This window comes from Felis catus, chromosome D1, assembly GCF_018350175.1.
Source record: "Felis catus isolate Fca126 chromosome D1, F.catus_Fca126_mat1.0, whole genome shotgun sequence".
Taxonomy (NCBI): domain Eukaryota; kingdom Metazoa; phylum Chordata; class Mammalia; order Carnivora; family Felidae; genus Felis; species Felis catus.
In genome coordinates this window covers 111449383-111461931 of record NC_058377.1, presented here as the reverse complement: position 1 = coordinate 111461931, position 12549 = coordinate 111449383, and the positions used below count along the sequence as shown (strand labels likewise).

The 12549-nt window shown below is 55.4% G+C and overlaps 1 long non-coding RNA gene across 3 annotated transcripts; it reads left to right on the top strand.

The window, feature by feature from the left end:
- The first annotated feature begins 1178 nt into the window (after nt 1–1178).
- On the top strand, nt 1179–9018 carry LOC123380669. Of its 3 annotated transcripts, none has more exons than XR_006586741.1 (3): nt 1192–1434; nt 8387–8501; nt 8866–9018. It is a non-coding gene; the product is annotated as an uncharacterized LOC123380669 (long non-coding RNA). The 3 variants fall into 3 exon arrangements; XR_006586740.1 differs by having other exon boundaries at nt 1192–1438; XR_006586739.1 differs by lacking the exon at nt 8387–8501 and having other exon boundaries at nt 1179–1438.
- Nucleotides 9019–12549: the final 3531 nt, after the last annotated feature.

Below are 12549 nucleotides of genomic sequence, written 5' to 3'. Positions count from 1 at the left end.
CAGCTGTTCAGCCCCGACCACTGCCCCTTCTGAAAGGCTGGGCCACACCCAGGGCTGGGATTAGTCAAGCATCCTTCCAAATGTTTTGGGTACAGCAAAACCCCACATCTATTTGCCAAGTTATTTTTCATTTAATTATTAAGCCTGAGCGTCTTCCAAGAGGAATTTAATCCTTGTGTTTGTGATTCATCTCTCCTTAATTCATCGGCGCGCTTCATAAAGCCCTCGCGGGTGTCCGGGACGCCTTCGGAATCTCTTAAGAGGCTCTCCACACCCCCGCTCTCCGCTCGCCCCCTTGTAGACAGGAAGCTGAACTTTGCCAACATTGAATGAACTTGAACACCAGGAGGACGGAGCTGAGCCTGGGATTCAGAACCCTGGAATTTCGAGAGGGTTCTCAGGCTGCGATGAGCAGCGTGAACTGTAGAGAGACAACGGCGAGGAAGCATCCAGAACGTTAGCAGATCGCGTGCCCTCTGGATTCAGCAGCTGATGGGCCCGAGTGGCGCTCGTGTTGGTGCCTCGGCAGGTGGTGCCAGACGTAAGGGGAGGTGCGTGTGGCCTTGAGGTGCGTGTGGAGGGTCCTGAGACGTGAGAAGAGCCACCCTTTTCTGCCCAGAGGCACTGAGAAAGCCCCCAGGGTCTGCCCCGGCCTCACTCTTCACATGGGACCAGGGAGCGGGGGATGGGTCCTAGAGCCTCCTGCTTCTCCCTCCAGGTGATGCATGACCCACTCAGCTGCCAGACCCCAGTGCAGATTCCACCTCCTCCAGGAAGCCCTCTCCTGGCAGCCCTGGCATGCTTTCAATGTGGCGTGGAGGCCAGCCGGCCAGGCGGCAGGACACCCAGGTTCCCTGCCCCCTTGCCCCGAGTCCCTCAACCCCACAAGGAGACATGCTTTGCCTCTCTAGGCCTCAGTTTCCTCACCCGTAAAACTGTTCGCAGGTGGCTGAGGTCCCGTCCGAGGCGATTATTCCATGAATCTTAGAGTGGAATGTTCCGGTCCAAGTTGAGGTCCTGGCAAAAGTGCCTTTCCTATCGCTGATGGTGTGGCTTTGTGACTCATTTGTCAAGAACCCGACGTCCTGAGAAATGTTTCCAGGAGGCGGGCGGTCCTCGAAACAGACCCCCCAGCCGGTCAGTCCCCAGGCTGGAGGACAGCGGACGGGAAAAACACGACACAGGTTTTCCCCGTGATTTCGGTCGGGGGCAGGGGTGGGGCGTTGCTGGCTGTTCAGAGTCTCCTCCCACCAGTTGCAGGGGTGCTGTGGTCACTGCCAGCACTTGTCCCCAGTGCGGGGCTCGGCACCATGGGGATGGCAGCAGAGAGCCGACTCCCGCGGTCCGCCAGCTTCGCGGGCTGCAGAAGGCTGTCCCGTGGGCACCGGGGCACCGGCGATCGGGGCTCAGAGAAACCGGCACGGCAGACTGTGTGTGGGTACGGCGGTGCGGGGTCAGGGAGGGAGTGGAGGGAGGGGGGAGGCCGGGGGCAGGAGGGCAAGTGGGGAGGACGGGGTGGGGCCCCCGGGATGTTCTCCAAAGTCCGCGAAGGGCTGCATCACAGCGGCGGTATTTTTCCTGCTTGGAGGCCAGATGGGTTTGCCTGGCCGGGTTATCCTGGGGGGACGGTCCGTGGGAAGGCAGAAGGCCTGCCCCGCACCCAGCGGCCACGTCCGGAGGTGGCCTCTGTCCCCAGAGATTCCCGCCGCGCTGCCCGGGCCCCGGCCTTCCTGCCAGGGAGCCGCCGGCTCAGCTCTGGCTCGACTCTGCCCGCCCGGGGCAGGGTGACTGTCCTCTCCACTCTCTCAGGGCCTTGGTCCCTTTCAGGCCCAGCTGCTGTGTCCCTAAAGGGCATCAGATCCTTGGAGAGGGGTGGGAAGCTGGCTGCCAGCGCTGTTGTGTTTTTATTTTCCCCCATCAGTTTTTTAAATTGTTGGTAGAGGCTGAGCAGCGGGTTTATGCTGGTTTTCAATTCCTTCTATGAGATTCCGGTCAGGTGGTTCTTGGGCAGAGCCTTCTTCCCCTCTGAGACGGGGAAGTCACGTCTGTGGGGGGCAGGGTCTCCAGTCTTGGGGGCCTGGTACACTCAGGGGTGCATTCCCTGCAGACGCTCGGGGACGCGATGGGGGCACAGCGCCTGTGTGCTCAGTGGCAGCGTCCTGCCTTGGGGCCCTCCTGTGTCAGCCCCCCATGTCCTCCCAGGCAGGGCCCTGGGTTCTGTAGCTTTTCTGCGTGTCTGGACCCTCCCACACGACTCAGCACTGGCCCGGCAGGAATCAGGAACCACTGCAGGCACTTCTATTTATTTGTTCAATCATCCGTTTGCACCGACTTCGCAGACCTGGGAGTTTCATTTTTTTGAAGGGCTGATGTGTTCACGTGGTTACCAGACCTAAAAGTACGTGCAAAGCCAAGCCATGGCCTCCACCTGCTGCCTGTCCCCACCCACCCTGCTTGTCTCTCCCTCCCCCAGGCCGTGTGCACACACCAGCAAAGGCCTTCTCTGTCCCTCTTCTTTTTACACCGGGTGGCGGGGGCCACCTCTCTTTGTTCATGCCACACTGCCTCCCGGGGGGGGGGCCTTGGGGGTCTCCAAGACAGGCATGGCCTGCGGGCTGGTTCTGGTGGTGGACTGGGTGTGGGGAGGCGACGTTACTGGGCAGCGGGTGCTCTGACCGGATGAAGTCAGGCTCCCAGTCCTCCCCTCAAGGCTGGTCTGAGCCCTCCCCTCCCCAGCCCTGGACACGGCCACTCTGGGGCTCCAGCCCCCTTGCTGTGCTCTCAGCGGGCTCCCTGGGATCGTGGTCAACTGTCCCTGCTGCCATTCCAGGACGCTGGGTGAGGCAAAGGTCCATGGCAGGCATGGGGGGTGGGTGGGGCTTGGTCACCAGCCTGGCCCACGGGCAGGAATTTTGATGTGTGAGAATTTCCCGATTGATCCTGTGCCCTAACAATCTCCCCATCTGTCACCAAGTTCTATTGCAAGATTGTTCTTATCCTGACGACAAGGGACGGGCATGTTCTGTGAGGTCTTCCCAGATGCCCTCCAGCCATCCTGTTGGCTGCGACCCGCATGGGCAAGGGGTAGCCCCCTCCACGGTCTGGGCCAGCTGGTCCCCTTCCGCGTGTGGTACTCATAACCAGGACAGCCACTCCCAGGGGACTCTGAGACCCCGCGAGGAGCCCCTGTACAGTGACGGAGCCACACTGGGTGCCTTGGAGATCCCTCCTGGACCAGCTGTGCTGAGCGCCCCGGAGGAGCTGTCCGAGAGGCCCACTGCTCAGGCCTGGCCCACTGCCTGTATTGACCAGTCACATCCAGAGTTCTAGCGTGTGGACTTGGCTTCTGTTTACCTTTAAGGGAATAGAGCATTAGGACCATCCTTTACAGGAGACAAGTGGGCAGGAATCAGATTTCAGCCTTTGACTCAGACACGGAATATCTTGCACCTCCCCAGACTGCACCTTGAAGTCAACCCAAGGTCTAGAAACCCCATCAGACCTTGAAGACTTTCCCCTCCATAGAAAGTCTAGGATTCTTTCTAAAACTTGGATACCTTTAAGAACCAAGACATTCACTCATCCATCCGTCCGTCCGTCCATCCATCCATCCGTCCATCTGTCCGTCCATCCATCCATCCATCCATCCATCCATCCATCCGTCCATCAATCCATCCATCTGTCTGTCTGTCTGTCCATCCATCTGTCTGTCCATCCATCCATCTATCCATCCATCCATCCGTCCATCCGTCCATCCATCAATCCGTCCATCCATCCATCCATCCATCCATCCATCCATCCAGGGGCTCCTGGGAGCAGACACTGGACTGGGAGTGCTGAGAGAAAGGCAGCCATGACTGTGACATGTCACTTATCCTGGGGAGGACACAGGAAGCAGCACATCTGCAGGTGATGTGCTTACAGAGCTGACACCCCGCTCTGCTGGCATTAGGACCCTCCAGACCAAGGACAGAGGAAATTGCTTTTTGATGCTTCCCCACATTTGACTGTAACAAATGGTGGCCTGTGACGTTTCATGGTTCACGTTGAATGAATGAATACAGCATGAGCTGAGGCCTGCTGACTCCGTGCTCCAGGAAATGCCCCAGCGGAGGGAGGACTCGTGGCAGATGTGGAGTCAGGAAGAAGTCACCCCTTCGTGCGCTGACCCTCTGAGCACTAGCTGTATACCGGGCACTGCATGGGGCCCTAGGCTCAGCAGCCTCCCTCCTGCCAGTGCTGGGCCTCAGTGAGGGCCAGTGGGAGCGGACAGAGGCACCCCAGAGGGGAGCCCAGACCGGGAGGGGTGCCCGCCACGACCCAAGCTGTGGAGGTGTTCCAGCAGAGTAAGGTGGCAGCGTGCCATTTGAGGGAAAGTGGGAGTCAGTGTGGCTGGGGTCCAGGGAGAGGTCAGCGAGGGAGGCTGGGACCGGATCCTACCAGGGCGAGCAAGAGAAGTAGGTTTCATTATAAGTGCACCTGACCTTTGAAGGTATGTTGGTCTCCTCGGGCTGCCAGGGTACAATAGCGCTGACCAGCTGGCATAGATGGAATGGCAGACATTTATGCTTGCAGGCTGGAGGTCCAAGATCAAGGTCCGGGCCAACCTGGTTTTCTCGCTGTGTCTCCACTTGGCAGGGAAAGAGAGAGAGCCCACACTCTCTGGTGTTTCCTGTTCTGATAAGGGCACTAATCCCATAGTAGGGCCTGACCCTGATGTCTCATTGTAACTAACTACCCCCCAAAGACCCATTTCCAGATACCCTCCTGAGGGGGGTGAGGGCTTCAACATATGGATCACGGGGGACACAGACATTCAGTCTGTAACAGAAGAGTCGGAAGCAGGGCCAGACCCGATCTGATTTAGCTCCTACCACGATCCCACTGGCTGTGCACAGGCTGTGTGGCTCTCTCGCCGGCCAGTGGCTGTGGAGGGCGTTCTGGAGGAAGGGCTGAAGATACCCAGGTTGGAACGGAAGTGCTATGTGGGGAAGGGGCAGCGCCCAGGCGGTGGGATGAGCCTAGAGCTGGACGAGGGGGGCGTCGCTGGGCAGGGCCAGGAGGCAGGGGGCTTGGGGTGACTGGAAGCCTAGGGACGAGGCAGGTGACACTAAAGGACACTGCGGAGTAGCCGGGACCAGGTCCAGGAGCCCCGGATGCCAGAAAGATGTCAGCCTTGTCTTATGGGGGGGGGGGGGGGGACGGTGGGACGTCATGATCAGGTTCATCACACTCTGGGAAGGTCACTCTGAGATTTTCACTCCTTTTTATCAGCAGAGTCATTTTTTTACGTGTAATTTTTTACTTTTCGAGTGCTTTATTTAATTTTTATGCAGAGCTTTGGAGACGATGGTCCCACGTGACTCTGGACCGCCCTTCTTCTATCCGCATTTCAAAGGAACAAAGACTATTTCCTGTTCTAGAGTTTCAGGCAGGTGGCATTTCATTATTTTTTGTTGTAGTAAAATACACATAAAATTTATCATCATAACTGCGTTTGGGTGCACAGTTCTGTGGCATTTTCCTGAACTGAAACTCTGTCCCTGTGAACCACGGACTCCCCGTGGTTCTGGCTTCTTTCACGTAGCTGAGGGTCCCCCACGTTCACCCCCGTGGTTGCAAATGGCAGGCTCTCCTATTTGGTGGCTGAATAATATTTCATTGCATTTTTATACCACAATTTCTTTATCCATTCACCCACCGACGGGCACTTAGGCTGTTTCTGCGTGTTGGCTATTGTGAACAGTGCTGTGGCGACTGTGGGGTGCAGGCGTCTCAGTGGGATGGTGGTTTCATCTCCTTCAGATGCATACGCAGAAGACGGGTTGTTGGGTCATTGAGTGGTTCTGCTTTTAATTTTTTGAGGACCGAACCTCCATACTGTTTTCCATCATGGCTGCACCAATCTACACTCCCACACGGGTTTCTTTTTTCCCTCATCCTCACCAATACTTGTTATCTTTTATTTATTCATCTATCTATCTATCTATCTATCTATCATCCATCTATCCATCCAACCATCTATCATCTATTATCTATCTATCATCTGTGTATCTATCTATCTATCTATCTTCTATCTGTCTATCATCTATCCAATCATCCATCCATCCATCTATCCACCCATCCATCCACCCATCCATTTATCTATCTATCTAGCTATTATCTATCTATCTATCATCTATTATCTATCTATCATCTATCTATGTATGTATGTATCTATCTATCTATCATCCATCCATCCATCCAGCCATCTATGTATCTATCTATCATCTATTATCTATCTATTTATCATCTATCTATCTATCTATCTATCATCCATCCATTCATCCATCTATATATATATATATATATATATATAATCTATTATCTATTTATCATCTATGTATCTATCTATCTATCTATCATCCATCCATCCAATTATCCATCCATCCATCTATCCATCCATCCATTTATCTAGCTAGCTAGCTATTATCTATCTTTCTTTTTTTCAAAATTTTTTTCCATGTTTTTATTTATTTTGGGGACAGAGAGAGACAGAGCATGAACGGGGGAGGGGCAGAGAGAGAGGGAGACACAGAATCGGAAACAGGCTCCAGGCTCCAAGCCATCAGCCCAGAGCCCGACGCGGGGCTCGAACTCACGGACCGCGAGATCGTGACCTGGCTGAAGTCGGACGCTTAACCGACTGCGCCACCCAGGCGCCCCTATCTATCTATCTTTCTTCATCCATCCATTCATCCAACCATATATATATATATATATATATATATATATATATATATATACATATATATATATAATCTATTATCTATCTATCTATCTATCTATCTATAATAACCATTCTAACAGCTGTGAAGCGGTGGTTTTGATTTGCATTTGCCTGATGATGAGTGATGTTGAGCATCTTTTCTTACGTCTGTTGGCCGTCTGGATCCAATCTTCTTTGGAAAAGCATCTATCCAAGTCCTTTGTCCAAACTGCATGATTGCACTTATACAGGAATAGAACAGCTAGATGCAGAAGGTAGAATGGTGGTTGCCAGCGGCTGGGGACGGTGGGGGACGGTGGGGAAAGGGGAGATGTTGACAAGGGAATGCAAGTTGTAGCGTGTAGGACGAGTAGGTCTGAAGATCTGATGTTCAGCATGGTGGCCATAGTCAATGCTGGACTAAACGTGGGAAATGTGCTCAGAGAGTAGATTTCAGGTGTCGTCACCGCACATGCAAGGTAGTCACGTGGGGAGACAACATGGCCATTAGCTTCGCTGGTCATCTCTCTGTATGTTTACCACATCGTTGTGTGGATCATCCTAAAAGTATACGATTTGGGGGGCGCTTGGGTGGTCAGTTGGTTAAGCGTACGACTTTGGCTCAGGTCATGATCTCGCAGCTCATGAGTTGGAACCCCGCATCAGGCTCTGTGATGACAGCTCAGAGGCTGGAGCCTGCTTCTGATTCTCTCTCTCTCTCTCTCTCTCTCTCTCTGCCCATCCTCTGCTCGTGCTCTGTCTCTCTCTCAAAAATAAACATTAAAAACAAAGTGTATGATTTTTATTTTAAAAGCCCATGTCCCCTTCCCTCCAGCCCCTGGTGCCTACCCTTTCTACTTTCTGTCTCTGTGAGTTTGATGACTCTGGAACATCGGGTAAGTGGAGTCATAGACCGTGTGTCTTTGCGTCTGGCCCATTTCACTGAGCATAAAGTCCTCATGAGCCATTTTCCAAAGAAGCTCTACGACGTCTCCCAATATAATAGTTGTGAAGGGAAAGGGGGCCTGAAGCCCTTCGGACTCAACCCCACCGCAGTCTCTGGGGCATCTTCCCAGAACCCCAGGATTAAGGACTGAGCTGGGGTACCCAGTGGCACCCGGGAGAGGCAAGGCGGGCAGGGCAAGGTGGAGAACAGAGCTGGTAGCTGCCTGGCACTCCCACAGTAACCCAAGCAGCTCTGATTGGCCTTCGCAATACCAGGCTGGTGGCTGACAACGGAGTAGCCTGTCCCTTGGGTCAGGTCACCGACAACTTGAGTCTGGAAGGGAGCCAGGAAATGGGTTCCCCGGGAATGTGATGCAGTCTCTCGAGGGGAGCTCTGTCTATGCTCCGAGGGACCTGGAAGTGCAAAAAGGTCTTCTGGGTCACAGCCGGGTGGGGGGTTACAGGTGCAGGGACTCAACAACCCAAGTGCCCGGGTGTAACCCAGAGACAGAGGACGGAGGTGGGTGCAGCCCCAGAGCCTCGGCAGACCCACCCACCCAGCTCTGCCACCGTTGGTCTCTGATGCCTGGACGGACAGAGCCCCTGGGCGAGCAGCCACCACCATGCCTCGACCTCGGGTGGACACGCGTGGGGACTGCAGCGAGCTGATGCCAACCCTCCCTGCTGTCCTAGCTCCTGGTCCCATCTTGGAGCCGCAGGATTCCAACCAACCAGAGGGGTCTGTGGTCCCCCCGGAAGCCGACGCCAGCTGCAGCCACTGCCAACAGTGTGGGTCATAAGGGATCAGGTATTAGTTGCTTTTTTTAGGTTTAGAGCAAAACAGAGCAGAAAGTTCAAAGCGTTCCCATATATCACCTGCTGCCCCCAACACAGTGTCCCTATTATCAACATTTTGCATCGACAATTAATCAACCAACACTGATCTATTATAACTAAAAAGTCCATCGTTTACCTTAGGGCTCACTCCTGGTGTTGTATATTCTATGGGTTTGGACAGATGCATGACGTCACGTGTCCCCCATGACAGTGTCATACAGAGTTGTTTTACTGCCCCCCAAATCCTCCGGGCTCTGCCTGTTCATCCGTCCCTGTGCCCCAACCCCTGGCAACCACGGATCGTTCACCTGTCTCTGTGGTTTTGCCTTTTCCAGAATGTCCTATATGTTTGCGAACATAATTCGTCCCAGAAACGTGCTTGTGATCCAAAGCACTCGTGTATCAAAGCGAATTTCCCCGTAAGAAAGAACGGAAGCTCAGATGATTCGTTCCACAACCCGAAAATCTTCATATGCAAAGGATTACAATACTGTAATATAATACAAAATAATAAAGAAAAACACATCAATCCCCAACCTTCATGGCTGGTGTGAGGGAGACCAGAGAGAGGAGGGTTATTGTGTAGGACGACTTTCACTATCACTAATGGAATCACTGCTATCTTTTGGCTCAGTGGAATTTTCTTCTGCGTGGGGGCCATCGCGGAGACTTGCACGGATGTTGACTACAGCATTAACAAACTCTTGTTATACTGTCTTTAATGTAACTGGCAATAAGGCAGCAGAGGAAAGGGTCTCTGTCAGCAGGCAGCCTGACCTAGAAGGAAGCAAAACATTCCCAAGCTCACCCTTGTCTGGAAAAGCGAATGACTGTCCATTGGTGCTTTGACGTGACAAAAAATACACAAGTGCCTGTCGTGGGCGCCTTCCAATGTCCTGAAAAATCGCTGATTTCGGCCAAACACCTGGCCCTGAGACTGAGCATCCAAACACGGGAGAGGATCACCCACAATCCCGCAGAGAGATAGAGAGAGAGAGAGAGAGAGAGAGAACCATTGGCTCAGCTGCGATCATGTGACGTTCGGTGTCACGTACGACTCGTATTGCAAGACAGAGCTCGTCTATCGAGTTAAAATGTACTAGGAATGTTTGCTGGTCTCGTGGAACTCTCGCGGAGCAAGTTACGCGCAATCCAAGGGTTTACTGCACTTGGGGTCACACGCTGTGTGGCTTTCGGATTGGCTCCCTCACTCAATAATATACACTTAAGGCTCTCCCGTGTCTTTTCGTGGCTGGGGAGCTCATTGTTTTTGGCACTGAACAATATTCCATTGTCTGGACGGACCACAGTTTATTTATCCATCCACCTACTGAAGGACATCTTGGCCACTTCCGAGTTTTGGCAATTATGAATAAAGCCGCTATAAACATCCGTGTGCAGGTTTTTGTGTGGACATAAGTTTTCAACTCCTTTGGGTAAATACCAAAGAGTGCGATTGCTGGATCATATGGTAAGCCTATGTTTAGCTTTGTAAGAAAGTGCTTTGTTGTTTTTTTTTTAAGTCTAAAAAATGAATGATGACATTTTAAAACAGGAAAAAAGGACTTACCCTTTGTCCCATTGGGATAAGATTAAACTGTGTCCTTCACAGTTTGAACACGAGAGCTCTGTGCGCTCCCCGAGGGCCCCGCACCACCTCCGGGAGCGAGGAGGGCTCGCGGTGCTTCCGGAGAGACCGCAGCTCCTTCTAGCACGCGCCCCTGCTGTTCCACTGCCCGGATGCTCAGGGCCAGCCCCACCAAGGCCTCTTCCCTGTCACCTAGTCGCTGTCCCCGCCCTCGTGTCCCAGATGCTCAGCCCGCATCCAACTTCTCCCCAGCCTTGCCCCCAAAGTTGAGCCCGAGATCAGGGTTTGGGGGCAGGTTCGTTATTGGGGAGGTGATCCCAGGAAGGAGAGAAGTCACAGCGTGTGCTTTCATGAGCGGGTGACCGTGGTAGGCACCTGGGGCTCCCATTCAGCTGTGCAGAACGCCCCTCAGGGCTGTCCCCAAAGTCCGAGCAGGCTGGAGACGGGGGACTTCATCTCTGACCATTTCCCTGGCAGGCCGACAGTTGTCCCAGGGGTGTGGAGGGGGGGGACTCAGGGGGTCCCCATATACACGCTGAGCCGGGGAACCCCAGGCAGAGGCCCAGAGGGGCAGGTGCAGAGGTGGGCAAGGGGGCGTGGGCTTCAGCAGTGCCCACCGGCCCCTCCACCTCTCCTGGGTGCGTCCCTTGCCCCACCTGCCGGCCTGAGGCTCTCCCCGTGGCTCCCCCCATCCCCCCCACCCCGCCCCGGCAGCACTGTCTTCCCTCACCACCACCACCCCCACCAGAAGGCCTGGAGGTGAGGGTGGGTGTCCTTCTTGATCCTCATTCCTCTTCCAGAATGTTCTGCCCTGGCTCTGCACTTGGGCCATCGGACTCTGCTTTCCGTGCTCTGGTCATCTACAGACCCCAGGTCACCCCTCGCTCCGGGAAGAATTTCACCCCTGGATTCACTGTCACTTCCTGCCCAGTTAGTTCGCATCCCCTGGCCTCGTAGATATTCACCTCCGCTCCCCCTGCACATCTGGCCTACCTCGGCCTCCATCCCCACAGCAATTTCAAGCACCACTACTCATCCCCTCTAGCATCCCAACACCCAAATCCCCACCCTCCTGCCCTTCTCTCTCCGCTGGGGGCACTGCCCTCACTCCTCACCCCTGCACTGACCCCCGGGGACACTGTCCTCACCCCTCACCCCTGCACTAACCCCCAGGGGCACTGCCCTCACCCCTCACTCATGCACTGACCCCCGGGGTCACTGCCCTCACCCCTCACCCCTGCACTGATCCCCGGGAGCACTGCCCTCACCCCTCACCCCTGCACTGATCCCCGGGAGCACTGCCCTCACCCCTCACCCCTGCACTGACTCCCGGGGACACTGCCTTCACCCCTCACCCCTGCACTGACCCCCAGGGGCACTGCCCTCACCCCTCACTCATGCACTGACCCCCGGGGTCACTGCCCTCACCCCTCACCCCTGCACTGATCCCCAGGAGCACTGCCCTCACCCCTCACCCCTGCACTGATCCCCAGGAGCACTGCCCTCACCCCTCACCCCTGCACTGACCCCCGGGGGCACTGCCCTCACCCTTTCACCCCTGCACTGATCCCCAGGGGCACTGCCCTCACCCCCTTACCCCTGCACTGACCCCCCCCCCCAGGGTCACTGCCCTCACCCCCTCACCTCTGCAATAACCAGACCTCGTCTCTTCTCCCCAGGCCCCCCCTTCATGCCCTTGTTTTAAACACCAACCATGTGGGGAAGTCCCTTGTGTTTGTTTCCAGCCCCGACCTCCTACCCTCGTCCCCAGCTCAGAGATCTGATATCCACACGTGGCTGCCACACATCCTCCTGGAGGCCCCGTGCCCAGAGCCACGCCGTTGACCCCCCTGGGATCTGCTCATCTCAGGGCCCCTCGTGCCGAGCCCTGGGGCCTTTCCCCCCAACTCCGGCCCCAGATTTGGGCACCCCGAGCCTCTCTCCCCATTTCACATTCTGTCCTCAGTTTACCTGCCAGCTCAGCCCGCCCTCCCCTCCCACCGCCCGCGGCTGCCCCTCTGCTCGGCGTCCTGCGTCCTGCGGGTGACGTCCTGCCTCTGCCCTGCCCCCTGCAGCCCCTTCTCCACCGCGGGCAGAGCGGGGCTTGAGAAGCCGAGCAAGTCTGGAACCTTCCTCTGTCTCCCAGAGTCAGCGCCAGGCTTTCCCGCTCCGGCCCCCTCTGTGACCTCAGCTCCCACTCTCCCGGGCCAGCGCCCTGGCCTTCTCTCTCTTCTCTGGTCCAGCCACACTCATGCCACAGGGGCTCCTTCTCCTCTGTTCGGGATGCGGTCACCGGGGAGCCCAGGGTTTATTCTTTCATTTCCTCCAGATCTCGGCCCAGAGGCCGTCTGAGTGGCAGGGCCTTCTCCGACGCCCCGTGTCGAGCACTCGGCCCCCCCCTTGTAAATACGTGCTCCCCCCGTAGATGGGC